The sequence below is a fragment of the Camellia sinensis genome, chromosome 14 (genome assembly GCF_055761805.1).
Source record: "Camellia sinensis isolate YWXY chromosome 14, ASM5576180v1, whole genome shotgun sequence".
Taxonomy (NCBI): Eukaryota; Viridiplantae; Streptophyta; class Magnoliopsida; order Ericales; family Theaceae; genus Camellia; species Camellia sinensis.
This window is the reverse complement of record NC_138974.1, coordinates 146,668,256-146,685,755: the sequence shown is the minus strand read 5'-3', so window position 1 is coordinate 146,685,755 and position 17,500 is coordinate 146,668,256.

Genomic DNA, 17,500 nt, shown 5'->3' with positions numbered 1-17,500 from the left:
CCCCCCGAAGGACCAAGAAGCCCGACGAACGTGCGAAAACATTTAGAGAGGCCGAGCAAGCACCGGTTAGCGCGAACGCAAATAACAAGCGCAACAGGAAACTTCCGAGGGACATACTTTTCGCAACAAGCTTCCACTAGGAAAGCACAGGCAACTCGTTCGAACGTCAAAGCCAACCAAATGGCAATTACCCGAGGGACAGGCTTTTCGCAAGGCACCTTCCACTAGGGAAGCGCAGGCAACCCGAAGGCGAGTCGAAGACAACCTAAAGGCATCACCCGAGGGACATGGAGGAATGCACCAGTGGAGTTCGCTGCACAGGCAGGGATCCCTCCAACTCGCACAAACCAAACACAACTCACGCGCCACGACGTACACTGTGCACCAGCCCCCCAAAACGAATCACCCCCCGAAGGACTAAGAAGCCCGACGAACGCGCGAAAACATTTAGAGAGGCCGAGCAAGCACCGGTTAGCGCGAATGCGAATAACAAACGCAACAGGCAACTTTCGAGGGACATACTTCTCGCAACAAGCTTCCACAAGGAAAGCACAGGCAACTCGTTCGCACGCCAAAGCCAACCAAATGGCAATTTAACCGAGGGACATGCATTTCGCAAGGCAACTTGTACAATTACCCGAGGGACATGGCATGCTTGCCAAGGCCGTGGCATGACATGCTGCTGGCCAAGGCCGGGGCATGCCATGCTGCTGGCCGAGGCCGTGGCAAGGCATGCTGATGGCCGAGGCCGTGGCAAGGCATGCTGATGGCCGAGGCCGTGGCGTGGCATGCCATGCTGCTGGACGAGGCCATGGCAAGGCATGCTGCTGGCCAAGGCGTTGGCATGGCATGCTGCTGCTGACCAAGGCTTGGGCTTGCCATGCTGCCGGCCAAGGCCGCGGCATGGCATGCTGCCGGCCAAGGCCGGGGCAGGGCATGCTGCTGGCCAAGGCTTTGGCATGCCATGTTGCTGGCCAAGGCCGTGGCATGGCATGCTGCTGGCCAAGGCCGTGGCCTGGCATGCTGGCCAAGGCCGGGGCATGGCAAGCTGCTGGCCAAGGTCGTGGCATGGCACGCTGCTGGCCAAGGCCGGGGCATGGCACGCTGCTGGCCATGGCCGTGGCATGACAAGCTTGCCAAGGCCGGGGCATGGCGTGCTGCTGGCCAAGGCTTTGGCATGCCATGTTGCTGGCCAAGGCCGTGGCATGGCATGCTGCTGGCCAAGGCCGTGGCATGACATGCTGGCGAAGGCCGGGGCATGGCATGCTGCTGGCCAAGGCCGTGGCATGGCATGCTGCTGGCCAAGGCCGTGGCATGGCATGCTTGCCAAGGCCAGGGCATGGCATGCTGCTGGCCAAGGCTTTGGCATGCCATGTTGCTGGCCAAGGCTGTGGCATGGCATGCTGGCCTAGGCCAACGTGCCACCGCCACCACCGCGGGCCGCCACTCGACGCATCCCGTGCTTGGCTATGTAGTTTCGATGCCACAAGCCAATGCCACAAGCCAAGCGATGGCATGTGCCAAGCGCCCGCCTAGGCATAGGCGTGGCCTGTGGCCTGGCCATGCTGGCCAGCCTTAAGGGAGGTGCCCCCCCCTTATAATAGCCTGTTAAGCCCTTTTCAATCTGGCAGGAGGAAACATCAACCATGTTTGAGGAGTCATAATGGGGTTTTTTTAAAAAGTAATGGTTTTTTGCCAAAACTTTCAACATGAAAGTTGTATGAAATAATTTAATACACCATAAAAAAAATTATAAAAAAATATTTGGCCACCGGAATATTTTATTTTAATTTATTTCAATTTTAATACTTAAAAAATAATAAAAATTACTAAAAATACTTAAAAAATTCTAGAAAAATTCCAACAATTATAAGATGAGGCGCTAGTAATTATAGTAATTTTTTCAATTATTTTTTTATTTTTTATTTATTTTATTATAATTTTTATGAGTAAATAAATAATTAAAAAGCCCAACGAACGTACAAAAACTCTTAGAGAAACCGAGCAAGCATCGGATAGCTCGAATGCAACAGGCAACTTCCGAGGGACATACTTTTCCCAACAAGCTTCCACTGGGGAAAGCACTAGCAACGTGTTCGCAAGTCAAAGGCAACCAAACGGCTATTACCCGAGGGACATGCATTTCGCAGGGCAACATATACGCAAGTCAAAGCCAAACCAAATGGCAATTACACGAGGGACAGGATTGCTTGCCAAGGGCGTGGCATGCGATGTTCTAGCCCAAGGCCAAGGCACGCCACGCTGCGGGACAAGGCCGTGGCAAGACATGCGGCTGGGCTTGGCCTTGGCATGGCATGCCGCTGGCCTTGGCTGGGCAGCGTTGGCCTTGGCATGGAATGTTGCTGGCTTCGGATGGGCTGCCTTGGCCTTGGCCTTGGCCTTGGCATGGCACGCTGCTGGCCTTGGCCTTGGCATGGCATGCTGCTGGCTTTGGCTGGGCTGCCTTCCCCGGGCCATGCCATGCTGCTGGCCTTGGCCTTGGCATGGCATGCTGGTGGCTTTGGCTGGGCTGCCTTGGCCGTGGCATGGCATGGCATGCTGCTGGCCTTGGCCTTGGCATGGCATGCTGCTGGCTTTGGCTGGGCTGCCTTGGCCGTGGCATGGCATGCTGCTGGCCTTGGCCTTGGCATGGCATGCTGCTGGCTTTGGCTGGGCTGCCTTGGCCGTGGCATGGCATGCTGCTGGCCTTGGCCTTGGCATGGCATGCTGCTGGCTTTGGCTGGGCTGCCTTGGCCTTGGCATGGCATGCTGCTGGCCTTGGCTTGGCATGGCATGCTGCTGGCTTTGGCTGGGCTGCCTTGGCCGTGGCATGGCATGCTGCTGGCCTTGGCCTTGGCATGGCATGCTGCTGGCTTTGGCTGGCCTGCCTTGGCCGTGGCATGGCATGCTGCTGGCCTTGGCCTTGGCATGGCATGCTGCTGGCTTTGGCTGGGCTGCCTTGGCCGTGGCATGGCATGCTGCTGGGCTTGGCCTTGGCATGGCATGCTTGATGGCTTTGGCTGGGCTGCCTTGGCCTTGGCATGGCATGCTGCTGGCCTTGGCTTGGCATGGCATGCTGCTGGCCTTGGCTGGGCTGCCTTGGCCGTGGCATGGCATGCTGCTGGCCTTGGCCTTGGCATGGCATGCTGCTGGCTTTGGCTGGGCTGCCTTGGCCTTGGCATGGCATGCTGCTGGCCTTGGCTTGGCATGGCATGCTGCTGGCTTTGGCTGGCCTGCCTTGGCCGTGGCATGGCATGCTGCTGGCCTTGGCCTTGGCATGGCATGCTGCTGGCTTTGGCTGGCTTGCCTTGGCCGTGGCATGGCATGCTGCTGGCCTTGGCCTTGGCATGGCATGCTGCTGGCTTTGGCTGGGCTGCCTTGGCCGTGGCATGGCATGCTGCTGGCCTTGGCCTTGGCATGGCATGCTGCTGGCTTTGGCTGGGCTGCCTTGGCCTTGGCATGGCATAGTGCTGGCCTTGGCTTGGCATGGCATGCTGCTGGCTTTGGCTGGGCTGCCTTGGCCGTGGCATGGCATGCTGCTGGCCTTGGCCTTGGCATGGCATGCTGCTGGCTTTGGCTGGCCTGCCTTGGCCGTGGCATGGCATGCTGCTGGCCTTGGCCTTGGCATGGCATGCTGCTGGCTTTGGCTGGGCTGCCTTGGCCGTGGCATGGCATGCTGCTGGCCTTGGCCTGGGCATGGCATGCTGCTGGCTTTGGCTGGCCAGCCTTGGCCGTGGCATGGCTTGCTGCTGGCCTTGGCCTTGGCATGGCATGCTGCTGGCTTTGGCTGGGCTGCCTTGGCCGTGGCATGGCATGCTGCTGGGCTTGGCCTTGGCATGGCATGCTTGCTGGCTTTGGCTGGGCTGCCTTGGCCTTGGCATGGCATGCTGCTGGCCTTGGCTTGGCATGGCATGCTGCTGGCTTTGGCTGGGCTGCCTTGGCCGTGGCATGGCATGCTGCTGGCCTTGGCCTTGGCATGGCATGCTGCTGGCTTTGGCTGGGCTGCCTTGGCCTTGGCATGGCATGCTGCTGGCCTTGGCCTGGCATGGCATGCTGCTGGCTTTGGCTGGGCTGCCTTGGCCTTGGCATGGCATGCTGCTGGCCTTGGCTTGGCATGGCATGCTGCTGGCTTTGGCTGGGCTGCCTTGGCCTTGGCATGGCATGCTGCTGGCCTTGGCTTGGCATGGCATGCTGCTGGCTTTGGCTGGCCTGCCTTGGCCGTGGCATGGCATGCTGCAGGCCTTGGCCTTGGCATGGCATGCTGCTGGCTTTGGCTGGCCTGCCTTGGCCGTGGCATGGCTTGCTGCTGGCCTTGGCCTTGGCATGGCATGCTGCTGGCTTTGGCTGGCGTGCCTTGGCCGTGGCATGGCATGCTGCTGGCCTTGGCCTTGGCATGGCATGCTGCTGGCTTTGGCTGGGCTGCCTTGGCCGTGGCATGGCATGCTGCTGGCCTTGGCCTTGGCATGGCATGCTGCTGGCTTTGGCTGGGCAGCCTTGGCCTTGGCATGGCATGCTGCTGGACTTGGCTTGGCATGGCATGCTGCTGGCTTTGGCTGGCCTGCCTTGGCCGTGGCATGGCATGCTGCTGGCCTTGGCCTTGGCATGGCATGCTGCTGGCTTTGGCTGGGCTGCCTTGGCCGTGGCATGGCATGCTGCTGGCCTTGGCCTTGGCATGGCATGCTGCTGGCTTTGGCTGGGCTGCCTTGGCCTTGGCATGGCATGCTGCTGGCCTTGGCTTGGCATGGCATGCTGCTGGCTTTGGCTGGCCTGCCTTGGCCGTGGCATGGCATGCTGCTGGCCTTGGCCTTGGCATGGCATGCTGCTGGCTTTGGCTGGCCTGCCTTGGCCGTGGCATGGCTTGCTGCTGGCCTTGGCCTTGGCATGGCATGCTGCTGGCTTTGGCTGGGCTGCCTTGGACGTGGCATGGCATGCTGCTGGCCTTGGCCTTGGCATGGCATGCTGCTGGCTTTGGCTGGGCTGCCTTGGCCTTGGCATGGCATGCTGCTGGCCTTGGCTTGGCATGGCATGCTGCTGGCTTTGGCTGGGCTGCCTTGGCCGTGGCATGGCATGCTGCTGGCCTTGGCCTTGGCATGGCATGCTGCTGGCTTTGGCTGGGCTGCCTTGGCCTTGGCATGGCATGCTGCTGGCCTTGGCTTGGCATGGCATGCTGCTGGCTTTGGCTGGCCTGCCTTGGCCGTGGCATGGCATGCTGCTGGCCTTGGCCTTGGCATGGCATGCTGCTGGCTTTGGCTGGGCTGCCTTGGCCGTGGCATGGCATGCTGCTGGCCTTGGCCTTGGCATGGCATGCTGCTGGCTTTGGCTGGGCTGCCTTGGCCTTGGCATGGCATGCTGCTGGCCTTGGCTTGGCATGGCATGCTGCTGGCTTTGGCTGGCCTGCCTTGGCCGTGGCATGGCATGCTGCTGGCCTTGGCCTTGGCATGGCATGCTGCTGGCTTTGGCTGGGCTGCCTTGGCTGTGGCATGGCATGCTGCTGGCCTTGGCCTTGGCATGGCATGCTGCTGGCTTTGGCTGGGCTGCCTTGGCCTTGGCATGGCATGCTGCTGGCCTTGGCTTGGCATGGCATGCTGCTGGCTTTGGCTGGCCTGCCTTGGCCGTGGCATGGCATGCTGCTGGCTTTGGCTGGCCTGCCTTGGCCGTGGCATGGCTTGCTGCTGGCCTTGGCCTTGGCATGGCATGCTGCTGGCTTTGGCTGGGCTGCCTTGGCCGTGGCATGGCATGCTGCTGGCCTTGGCCTTGGCATGGCATACTGCTGGCTTTGGCTGGGCTGCCTTGGCCTTGGCATGGCATGCTGCTGGCCTTGGCTTGGCATGGCATGCTGCTGGCTTTGGCTGGGCTGCCTTGGCCGTGGCATGGCATGCTGCTGGCCTTGGCCTTGGCATGGCATGCTGCTGGCTTTGGCTGGGCTGCCTTGGCCTTGGCATGGCATGCTGCTGGCCTTGGCTTGGCATGGCATGCTGCTGGCTTTGGCTGGCCTGCCTTGGCCGTGGCATGGCATGCTGCTGGCCTTGGCCTTGGCATGGCATGCTGCTGGCTTTGGCTGGGCTGCCTTGGCTGTGGCATGGCATGCTGCTGGCCTTGGCCTTGGCATGGCATGCTGCTGGCTTTGGCTGGGCTGCCTTGGCCTTGGCATGGCATGCTGCTGGCCTTGGCTTGGCATGGCATGCTGCTGGCTTTGGCTGGCCTGCCTTGGCCGTGGCATGGCATGCTGCTGGCCTTGGCCTTGGCATGGCATGCTGCTGGCTTTGGCTGGGCTGCCTTGGCCGTGGCATGGCATGCTGCTGGCCTTGGCCTTGGCATGGCATGCTGCTGGCCTTGGCTTGGCATGGCATGCTGCTGGCTTTGGCTGGCCTGCCTTGGCCTTGGCATGGCATGCTGCTGGCCTTGGCTTGGCATGGCATGCTGCTGGCTTTGGCTGGCCTGCCTTGGCCGTGGCATGGCATGCTGCTGGCCTTGGCCTTGGCATGGCATGCTGCTGGCTTTGGCTGGGCTGCCTTGGCCGTGGCATGGCATGCTGCTGGCCTTGGCCTTGGCATGGCATGCTGCTGGCTTTGGCTGGGCTGCCTTGGCCTTGGCATGGCATGCTGCTGGCCTTGGCTTGGCATGGCATGCTGCTGGCTTTGGCTGGCCTGCCTTGGCCGTGGCATGGCATGCTGCTGGCCTTGGCGTGGCATGGCATGCTGCTGGCCTTGGCGTGGCATGGCATGCTGCTGGCTTTGGCTGGCCTGCCTTGGCCGTGGCATGGCTTGCTGCTGGCCTTGGCCTTGGCATGGCATGCTGCTGGCTTTGGCTGGGCTGCCTTGGCCATGGCATCGCATGCTGCTGGCCTTGGCCTTGGCATGGCATGCTGCTGGCTTTGGCTTGGCTGCCTTGGCCGTGGCATGGCATGCTGCTGGCCTAGGCCATGGCATGGCATGCTGCTGGCCTAGGCCATGGCATGGCATGCTGCTGGCTTTGGCTGGGCTGCCTTGGCCGTGGCATGGCATGCTGCTGGCCTTGGCCTTGGCATGGCATGCTGCTGGCTTTGGCTGGGCTGCCTTGGCCTTGGCATGGCATGCTGCTGGCCTTGGCTTGGCATGGCATGCTGCTGGCTTTGGCTGGCCTGCCTTGGCCGTGGCACGGCATGCTGCTGGCTTTGGCTGGCCTGCCTTGGCCGTGGCATGGCTTGCTGCTGGCCTTGGCCTTGGCATGGCATGCTGCTGGCTTTGGCTGGGCTGCCTTGGCCGTGGCATGGCATGTTGCTGGGCTTGGCCTTGGCATGGCATGCTTGCTGGCTTTGGCTGGGCTGCCTTGGCCTTGGCATGGCATGCTGCTGGCCTTGGCTTGGCATGGCATGCTGCTGGCTTTGGCTGGGCTGCCTTGGCCGTGGCATGGCATGCTGCTGGCCTTGGCCTTGGCATGGCATGCTGCTGGCTTTGGCTGGGCTGCCTTGGCCTTGGCATGGCATGCTGCTGGCCTTGGCTTGGCATGGCATGCTGCTGGCTTTGGCTGGCCTGCCTTGGCCGTGGCATGGCATGCTGCTGGCCTTGGCCTTGGCATGGCATGCTGCTGGCTTTGGCTGGCGTGCCTTGGCCGTGGCATGGCATGCTGCCGGCCTTGGCCTTGGCATGGCATGCTGCTGGCTTTGGCTGGGCTGCCTTGGCCGTGGCATGGCATGCTACTGGCCTTGGCCTTGGCATGGCATGCTGCTGGCTTTGGCTGGGCTGCCTTGGCCTTGGCATGGCATGCTGCTGGCCTTGGCTTGGCATGGCATGCTGCTGGCTTTGGCTGGGCTGCCTTGGCCATGGCATCGCATGCTGCTGGCCTTGGCCTTGGCATGGCATGCTGCTGGCTTTGGCTGGCGTGCCTTGGCCGTGGCATGGCATGCTGCCGGCCTTGGCCTTGGCATGGCATGCTGCTGGCTTTGGCTGGGCTGCCTTGGCCGTGGCATGGCATGCTGCTGGCCTTGGCCTTGGCATGGCATGCTGCTGGCTTTGGCTGGGCTGCCTTGGCCTTGGCATGGCATGCTGCTGGCCTTGGCCTTGGCATGGCATGCTGCTGGCTTTGGCTGGGCTGCCTTGGCCATGGCATCGCATGCTGCTGGCCTTGGCCTTGGCATGGCATGCTGCTGGCTTTGGCTTGGCTGCCTTGGCCGTGGCATGGCATGCTGCTGGCCTAGGCCATGGCATGGCATGCTGCTGGCCTAGGCCATGGCATGGCATGCTGCTGGCTTTGGCTGGGCTGCCTTGGCCGTGGCATGGCATGCTGCTGGCCTTGGCCTTGGCATGGCATGCTGCTGGCTTTGGCTGGGCTGCCTTGGCCTTGGCATGGCATGCTGCTGGCCTTGGCTTGGCATGGCATGCTGCTGGCTTTGGCTGGCCTGCCTTGGCCGTGGCACGGCATGCTGCTGGCTTTGGCTGGCCTGCCTTGGCCGTGGCATGGCTTGCTGCTGGCCTTGGCCTTGGCATGGCATGCTGCTGGCTTTGGCTGGGCTGCCTTGGCCGTGGCATGGCATGTTGCTGGGCTTGGCCTTGGCATGGCATGCTTGCTGGCTTTGGCTGGGCTGCCTTGGCCTTGGCATGGCATGCTGCTGGCCTTGGCTTGGCATGGCATGCTGCTGGCTTTGGCTGGGCTGCCTTGGCCGTGGCATGGCATGCTGCTGGCCTTGGCCTTGGCATGGCATGCTGCTGGCTTTGGCTGGGCTGCCTTGGCCTTGGCATGGCATGCTGCTGGCCTTGGCTTGGCATGGCATGCTGCTGGCTTTGGCTGGCCTGCCTTGGCCGTGGCATGGCATGCTGCTGGCCTTGGCCTTGGCATGGCATGCTGCTGGCTTTGGCTGGCGTGCCTTGGCCGTGGCATGGCATGCTGCCGGCCTTGGCCTTGGCATGGCATGCTGCTGGCTTTGGCTGGGCTGCCTTGGCCGTGGCATGGCATGCTGCTGGCCTTGGCCTTGGCATGGCATGCTGCTGGCTTTGGCTGGGCTGCCTTGGCCTTGGCATGGCATGCTGCTGGCCTTGGCTTGGCATGGCATGCTGCTGGCTTTGGCTGGCCTGCCTTGGCCGTGGCATGGCATGCTGCTGGCCTTGGCCTTGGCATGGCATGCTGCTGGCCTTGGCCTTGGCATGGCATGCTGCTGGCTTTGGCTGGCCTGCCTTGGCCGTGGCATCGCATGCTGCTGGCCTTGGCCTTGGCATGGCATGCTGCTGGGTTTGGCTTGGCTGCCTTGGCCGTGGCATGGCATGCTGCTGGCCTAGGCCATGGCATGGCATGCTGCTGGCTTTGGCTGGGCTGCCTTGGCCGTGGCATGGCATGCTGCTGGCCTTGGCCTTGGCATGGCATGCTGCTGGCTTTGGCTGGCCTGCCTTGGCCGTGGCATGGCATGCTGCTGGCCTTGGCCTTGGCATGGCATGCTGCTGGCTTTGGCTGGGCTGCCTTGGCCGTGGCATGGCATGCTGCTGGCCTTGGCCTTGGCATGGCATGCTGCTGGCTTTGGCTGGGCTGCCTTGGCCTTGGCATGGCATGCTGCTGGCCTTGGCTTGGCATGGCATGCTGCTGGCTTTGGCTGGCCTGCCTTGGCCGTGGCATGGCATGCTGCTGGCCTTGGCGTGGCATGGCATGCTGCTGGCTTTGGCTGGCCTGCCTTGGCCGTGGCATGGCTTGCTGCTGGCCTTGGCCTTGGCATGGCATGCTGCTGGCTTTGGCTGGGCTGCCTTGGCCTTGGCATCGCATGCTGCTGGCCTTGGCCTTGGCATGGCATGCTGCTGGCTTTGGCTTGGCTGCCTTGGCCGTGGCATGGCATGCTGCTGGCCTAGGCCATGGCATGGCATGCTGCTGGCCTAGGCCATGGCATGGCATGCTGCTGGCTTTGGCTGGGCTGCCTTGGCCGTGGCATGGCATGCTGCTGGCCTTGGCCTTGGCATGGCATGCTGCTGGCTTTGGCTGGGCTGCCTTGGCCTTGGCATGGCATGCTGCTGGCCTTGGCTTGGCATGGCATGCTGCTGGCTTTGACTGGCCTGCCTTGGCCGTGGCACGGCATGCTGCTGGCTTTGGCTGGCCTGCCTTGGCCGTGGCATGGCTTGCTGCTGGCCTTGGCCTTGGCATGGCATGCTGCTGGCTTTGGCTGGGCTGCCTTGGCCGTGGCATGGCATGTTGCTGGGCTTGGCCTTGGCATGGCATGCTTGCTGGCTTTGGCTGGGCTGCCTTGGCCTTGGCATGGCATGCTGCTGGCCTTGGCTTGGCATGGCATGCTGCTGGCTTTGGCTGGGCTGCCTTGGCCGTGGCATGGCATGCTGCTGGCCTTGGCCTTGGCATGGCATGCTGCTGGCTTTGGCTGGGCTGCCTTGGCCTTGGCATGGCATGCTGCTGGCCTTGGCTTGGCATGGCATGCTGCTGGCTTTGGCTGGCCTGCCTTGGCCGTGGCATGGCATGCTGCTGGCCTTGGCCTTGGCATGGCATGCTGCTGGCTTTGGCTGGGCTGCCTTGGCCTTGGCATGGCATGCTGCTGGCCTTGGCTTGGCATGGCATGCTGCTGGCTTTGGCTGGCCTGCCTTGGCCGTGGCATGGCATGCTGCTGGCCTTGGCCTTGGCATGGCATGCTGCTGGCTTTGGCTGGGCTGCCTTGGCCTTGGCATGGCATGCTGCTGGCCTTGGCTTGGCATGGCATGCTGCTGGCTTTGGCTGGCCTGCCTTGGCCGTGGCATGGCTTGCTGCTGGCCTTGGCCTTGGCATGGCATGCTGCTGGCTTTGGCTGGCGTGCCTTGGCCGTGGCATGGCATGCTGCTGGCCTTGGCCTTGGCATGGCATGCTGCTGGCTTTGGCTGGGCTGCCTTGGCCGTGGCATGGCATGCTGCTGGCCTTGGCCTTGGCATGGCATGCTGCTGGCTTTGGCTGGGCTGCCTTGGCCGTGGCATGGCATGCTGCTGGGCTTGGCCTTGGCATGGCATGCTTGCTGGCTTTGGCTGGGCTGCCTTGGCCTTGGCATGGCATGCTGCTGGCCTTGGCTTGGCATGGCATGCTGCTGGCTTTGGCTGGGCTGCCTTGGCCGTGGCATGGCATGCTGCTGGCCTTGGCCTTGGCATGGCATGCTGCTGGCTTTGGCTGGGCTGCCTTGGCCTTGGCATGGCATGCTGCTGGCCTTGGCCTGGCATGGCATGCTGCTGGCTTTGGCTGGGCTGCCTTGGCCTTGGCATGGCATGCTGCTGGCCTTGGCTTGGCATGGCATGCTGCTGGCTTTGGCTGGGCTGCCTTGGCCTTGGCATGGCATGCTGCTGGCCTTGGCTTGGCATGGCATGCTGCTGGCTTTGGCTGGGCTGCCTTGGCCTTGGCATGGCATGCTGCTGGCCTTGGCTTGGCATGGGATGCTGCTGGCTTTGGCTGGGCTGCCTTGGCCGTGGCATGGCATGCTGCTGGCCTTGGCCTTGGCATGGCATGCTGCTGCCTTTGGCTGGCGTGCCTTGGCCGTGGCATGGCATGCTGCTGGCCTTGGCCTTGGCATGGCATGCTGCTGGCTTTGGCTGGGCTGCCTTGGCCGTGGCATGGCATGCTGCTGGCCTTGGCCTTGGCATGGCATGCTGCTGGCTTTGGCTGGGCTGCCTTGGCCTTGGCATGGCATGCTGCTGGCCTTGGCTTGGCATGGCATGCTGCTGGCTTTGGCTGGCCTGCCTTGGCCGTGGCATGGCATGCTGCTGGCCTTGGCCTTGGCATGGCATGCTGCTGGCTTTGGCTGGCCTGCCTTGGCCGTGGCATCGCATGCTGCTGGCCTTGGCCTTGGCATGGCATGCTGCTGGGTTTGGCTTGGCTGCCTTGGCCGTGGCATGGCATGCTGCTGGCCTAGGCCATGGCATGGCATGCTGCTGGCTTTGGCTGGGCTGCCTTGGCCGTGGCATGGCATGCTGCTGGCCTTGGCCTTGGCATGGCATGCTGCTGGCTTTGGCTGGCCTGCCTTGGCCGTGGCATGCCATGCTGCTGGCCTTGGCCTTGGCTGCGGTTGTTATCACTAGACGTGCGTTGCGTGCGAAGGCGTGCAAAGGCGTGCGCGACCATGCGCGCAACACGCGCACCGTCGTCAAAAAGACCACGCGCGCGGTATTCGCACAGGCCACGCTGCCCACGCCGCGGGCATGCCAGGCCAGGCTGCCCTGGCCGGCTGCATGCCAGGCCGCCCAGGCCGTGCGCATGCCAGGCCGTGCTGCCCAGGCCGGCTGCATGCCAGGCCGCCCAGGCCGTGCGCATGCCATGCCGTGCTGCCCACGCTGCGGGCATGCCAGGCCGGCTGCATGCCAGGCCGCCCAGGCCGTGCGCATGCCATGCCGTGCTGCCCAGGCCGGCTGCATGCCAGGCTGCCCAGGCCGTGCGCATGCCATGCCGTGCTGCCCACGCCGCGGGCATGCCAGCCCGGCTGCATGCCAGGCCGCCCAGGCCGTGCGCATGCCATGCCGTGCTGCCCACGCCGCGCGCATGCCAGGCCGCCCACGCCCGCGCGCATGCCACGCCATGCTGCTCTAGGCCGCGCCCAGGCCGCGCAAGGCCGCGCCCAGGCCGCCCAAGGCCGCGCCCGAGCCGCCCAAGGCCGCGCCCAGGCCGCGCAAGGCCGCGGTCCAGGCCGCCCAAGGCCGCGGCCGAGCCGCCCAAGGCCGCAGCCCAGGCCGCGGTCGAGCCGCAGTGCATATAACCCAAGGCCGCAGCCCAGGCCGCGCCCAACATGGGGCGTACCTGACACTGCCTGGCCCTGGGCAAGGGAGGTGCCCCCCCCCTTATAATAGGCTGTTAAGCCCTTTTCAATCTGGCAGGAGGAAACATCAAGCATGTTCGAGGAGTCATAATGGGGTTTTTTTAAAAAGTAATGGTTTTTTGCCAAAACTTTCAACATGAAAGTTGTAGGAAATAATTTAATACACCATAAAAAAAATTAAAAAAAATATTTTTTTACCGAAAATATTTTATTTTAATTTATTTCGATTTTAATACTTAAAAAATAATAAAAATTAATAAAAATGGTCAAAAAATTATGGAAAAATTCCAATAATTAAAGGATGATTCACTAGTAATTATAGAAATTATTAAATTATTTTTTTCATTTTTTTTATTTTATTTTGATTTTTTTTGCCAAATAAGGGCTTTAAAAATTCGAAAAGCTCAAGAAAAATTGCAAAAAAATAGGGAATGACATTTAGAATTGATTGTAGTGCATTTTTAATTGTGTTGCACGGTTTGGGTAAGATTATAAAAGAATCATGTTCAAAAAGATCGATCAAGGCGGTGGCATGCCATGGCCTTGGCCTTGGCCTTTGCCCGCGGCCTTGGCCTTGGCCTTGGCCATGCCTTGCACAGGGACTTGGCCTTGCCCACTGCCTTGGCCTTGGCCTTGGCCTTTGCCCGCGGCCTTGGCCTTGGCCTTGGCCATGCCTTGCACAGGGACTTGGCCTTGCCCACTGCCTTGGCCTTGGCCTTTGCCCGCGGCCTTGGCCTTGGCCTTGGCCTTGGCCATGCCTTGCACAGGGACTTGGCCTTGCCCACTGCCTTGGCCTTGGCCTTGGCCATGGCATGGCATGCTCGGCGAGGCTGTGGCATGCCTTGCTCTGCTAGCCAAGGCCGCGGCGTGGCATGCTCGCCCAGCCCGTGGCATGCCATGCTCGCCCAGCCCGTGGCACGCCATGTTGGCCCAAGGCATTGGCATGGCATGCCGGCCAAGGCATGCTGGCCAACGCTGCACAAAGCGGTGCCATGGCATGGCATGCTGACCAAGACCGTGCCATGGCATGCTGGGCGAGGCCGTGGCATGGCATGCTGGCCGAGGCCGTGGCTTGCCATGCCGCCACGGCCGTGGCATGCCGGGCAACGGACCGGCATGGCCCAGCCCGTGGCACGCCATGTTGGCCCAAGGCATTGGCATGGCATGCCGGCCAAGGCATGCTGGCCAACGCCGCGGCACGGCGTGCTGGACAAGGCGGTGCCATGGCATGGCATGCTGACCAAGACAGTGCCATGGCATGCTGGCCGAGGCCGTGGCAAGGCATGCTGGCCGAGGCCGTGGCTTGCCATGCCGCCACGGCCGTGGCATGCTGGGCAACGGACCGGCACGGCATGCTGGCCGTAGCGGTGGCACGACATGCTGGCCAAGGCAGTGGCATGGCATGTTGGCCAAGGATAAGGCATGGCACGCCGTGGCAAGGCACGCTGGCCAAGGCAGTCGCAAGCCATGCGGGCCGAGGCCGTGGCATGGCATGTTGGGCAACGACTTGGCAAGGCATGCGGGCCGAGCCCGTGGCATGGCTTCCGGGCAGAGGCCGTGGCATGGCACGCCGGCCGAGCCCGTGGCATGGCATGCGAGCCGAGGCCGTGGCATGGCATGGCATGCGGGCCGAGGCCGTGGCTTGGCATTCCGTCCTTGGCATGCGGGGCAACGCTGTGGCATGGCATGCGGGCCGAGGCCGTGGCAAGGCATGTTGGCCAAGGCCATGGCATGGCCCGCTGGGCAACGCGGTGGCGTGGCATGCTGGGCAACGCCGTGGCAAGGCATGCGGGCCGAGGCCTTGGCATGGCATGCGGGCCGAGGCCGTGGCATGGCATGCGGGCCGAGGCCGTGCCATGGCATGTTGGGCGACGCCGTCGCAAGGCCTGCGGGCCGAGGCCGTGGCATGGCATGTTGGGCGACGCCGTAGCAAGGCATGCGGGCCGAGGCCGTGCCATGTCATGTTGGGCGACGTCGTAGCAAGGCATGCGGGCCGGGGCCGTGGCATGGCATGTTGGGCAACGTCGTAGCAAGGCATGCGGGCCGAGGCCGTGGCACGGCATGCGGGCCGAGGCCGTGGCATGGCATGTTGGGCGACGCCGTCGCAAGGCATGCGGGCCGAGGCCGTGGCATGGCATGTTTGGCAACGCCGTGGCAAGACATGCGGGCCGTGGCATGGCATGGCATGCGGGCCGAGGCCGTGGCATGGCACCTTGGGCAACGTCGTAGCAAGGCATGCGGGCCGAGGCCGTGGCATGGCATGTTGGGCGACGCCGTAGCAAGGCATGCGGTCCGAGGCCGTGGCATGTCATGCGGGCCGAGGCCGTGGCATGGCATGTTTGGCAACGCCGTGGCAAGACATGCGGGCCGTGGCATGGCATGGCATGCGGGCCGAGGCCGTGGCATGGCATGTTGGGCAACGCCGTGGCAAGGCATGCGGGCCGAGGCCGTGGCATGTCATGCGGGCCGAGGCCGTGGCATGGCATGCGGGCCGAGGCCGTGGCATGGCATGCGGGCCGAGGCCTTGGCTCGACATGTTGGCCAAGGCTAAGGCATGGCACGCCGGGCAACGCGGTGGCATGGCATGCCGGGCAACGCGGTGGCAAGGCATGCGGGCCTAGGCCGTGGCATGGCATGTTGGGCAACGCCGTAGCAAGGCATGCGGGCCGAGGCCGTGGCATGGCATGCGGGCCGAGGCCGTGGCATGGCATGTTGGGCGACGCCGTAGCAAGGCATGCGGGCCGAGGCCGTGGCATGTCATGCGGGCCGTGGCCGTGGCATGGCATGCGGGCCGAGGCCGTGTCATGGTATGTTTGGCAACGCCGTGGCAAGACATGCGGGCCGTGGCAAGGCATGGCATGCGGGCCGAGGCCGTGGCTCGACATGTTGGCCAAGGCTAAGGCATGGCACGCCGGGCAACGCGGTGGCATGGCATGCTGGGCAACGCGGTGGCAAAGCATGCGGGCCGAGGCCGTGGCATGGCATGTTGGGCAACGCCGTGGCAAGGCATGCGGGCCGAGGCCGTGGCATGGCATGCGGGCCGTGGCCGTGGCATGGCATGTTGGGCGACGCCGGGGCATGGCATGCGGGCCGAGGCCGTGGCATGGCATGTTTGGCAACGCCGTGGCAAGACATGCGGGCCGTGGCAAGGCATGGCATGCGGGCCGAGGCCGTGGCTCGACATGTTGGCCAAGGCTAAGGCATGGCACGCCGGGCAACGCGGTGGCATGGCATGCTGGGCAACGCGGTGGCAAGGCATGCGGGCCGAGGCCGTGGCATGGCATGTTGGGCAACGCCGTGGCAAGGCATGCGGGCCGAGGCCGTGGCATGGCATGCGGGCCGAGGCCGTGGCATGTCATGCGGGCCGAGGCCGTGGCATGGCATGCGGGCCGAGGCCGTGGCATGGCATGTTGGGCGACGCCGTAGCAAGGCATGCGGGCCGAGGCCGTGGCTCGACATGTTGGCCAAGGCTAAGGCATGGCACGCCGGGCAACGCGGTGGCATGGCATGCTGGGCAACGCGGTGGCAAGGCATGCGGGCCGAGGCCGTGGCATGGCATGTTGGGCAACGCCGTAGCAAGGCATGCGGGCCGAGGCCGTGGCATGGCATGCGGGCCGAGGCCGTGGCATGGCATGCGGGCCGTGGCCGTGGCATGGCATGTTGGGCGACGCCGTGGCATGGCATGCGGGCCGAGGCCGTGGCATGGCTTGTTTGGCATCGCCGTGGCAAGACATGCGGGCCGTGGCATGGCATGGCATGCGGGCCGATGCCGTGGCATGGCATGTTGGGCAACGCCGTGGCAAGGCATGCGTGCCGAGGCCGTGGCATGGCATGCGGGCCGAGGCCGTGGCATGTCATGCGGGCCGAGGCCGTGGCATGGCATGCGGGCCGAGGCCTTGGCATGGCATGCGGGCCGAGGCCGTGGCATGGCATGTTGGGCGACGCCGTAGCAAGGCATGCGGGCCGAGGCCGTGCCTCGACATGTTGGCCAAGGCTAAGGCATGGCACGCCGGGCAACGCGGTGGCATGGCATGCTGGGCAACGCGGTGGCAAGGCATGCGGGCCGAGGCTGTGGCATGTCATATTGGGCAACGCCGTAGCAAGGCATGCGGGCCGAGGCCGTGGCATGGCATGGCCGTGGCATGGCATGTTGGGCGACGCCGTGGCATGGCATGCGGGCCGAGGCCGTGGCATGGCATGTTTGGCAACGCCGTGGCAAGACATGCGGGCCGTGGCATGGCATGGCATGCGGGCCGAGGCCGTGGCATGGCATGTTAGGCAACGCCGTGGCAAGGCATGCGGGCCGAGGCCGTGGCATGGCATGCGGGCCGAGGCCTTGGCATGGCATGCGGGCCGAGGCCGTGGCATGGCATGTTGGGCGACGCCGTAGCAAGGCATGCGGGCCGAGGCCGTGCCTCGACATGTTGGCCAAGGCTAAGGCATGGCACGCCGGGCAACGCGGTGGCATGGCATGCTGGGCAACGCGGTGGCAAGGCATGCGGGCCGAGGCCGTGGCATGGCATGCTGGGCAACGCCGCAGCAAGGCATGCGGGCCGAGGCCGTGGCATGGCATGCGGGCCGTGGCCGTGGCATGGCATGTTGGGCGACGCCGGGGCATGGCATGCGGGCCGAGGCCGTGGCATGGCATGTTTGGCAACGCCGTGGCAAGACATGCGGGCCGTGGCATGGCATGGCATGCGGGCCGAGGCCGTGGCATGGCATGTTGGGCAACGCCGTGGCAAGGCATGCGGGCCGAGGCCGTGGCATGGCATG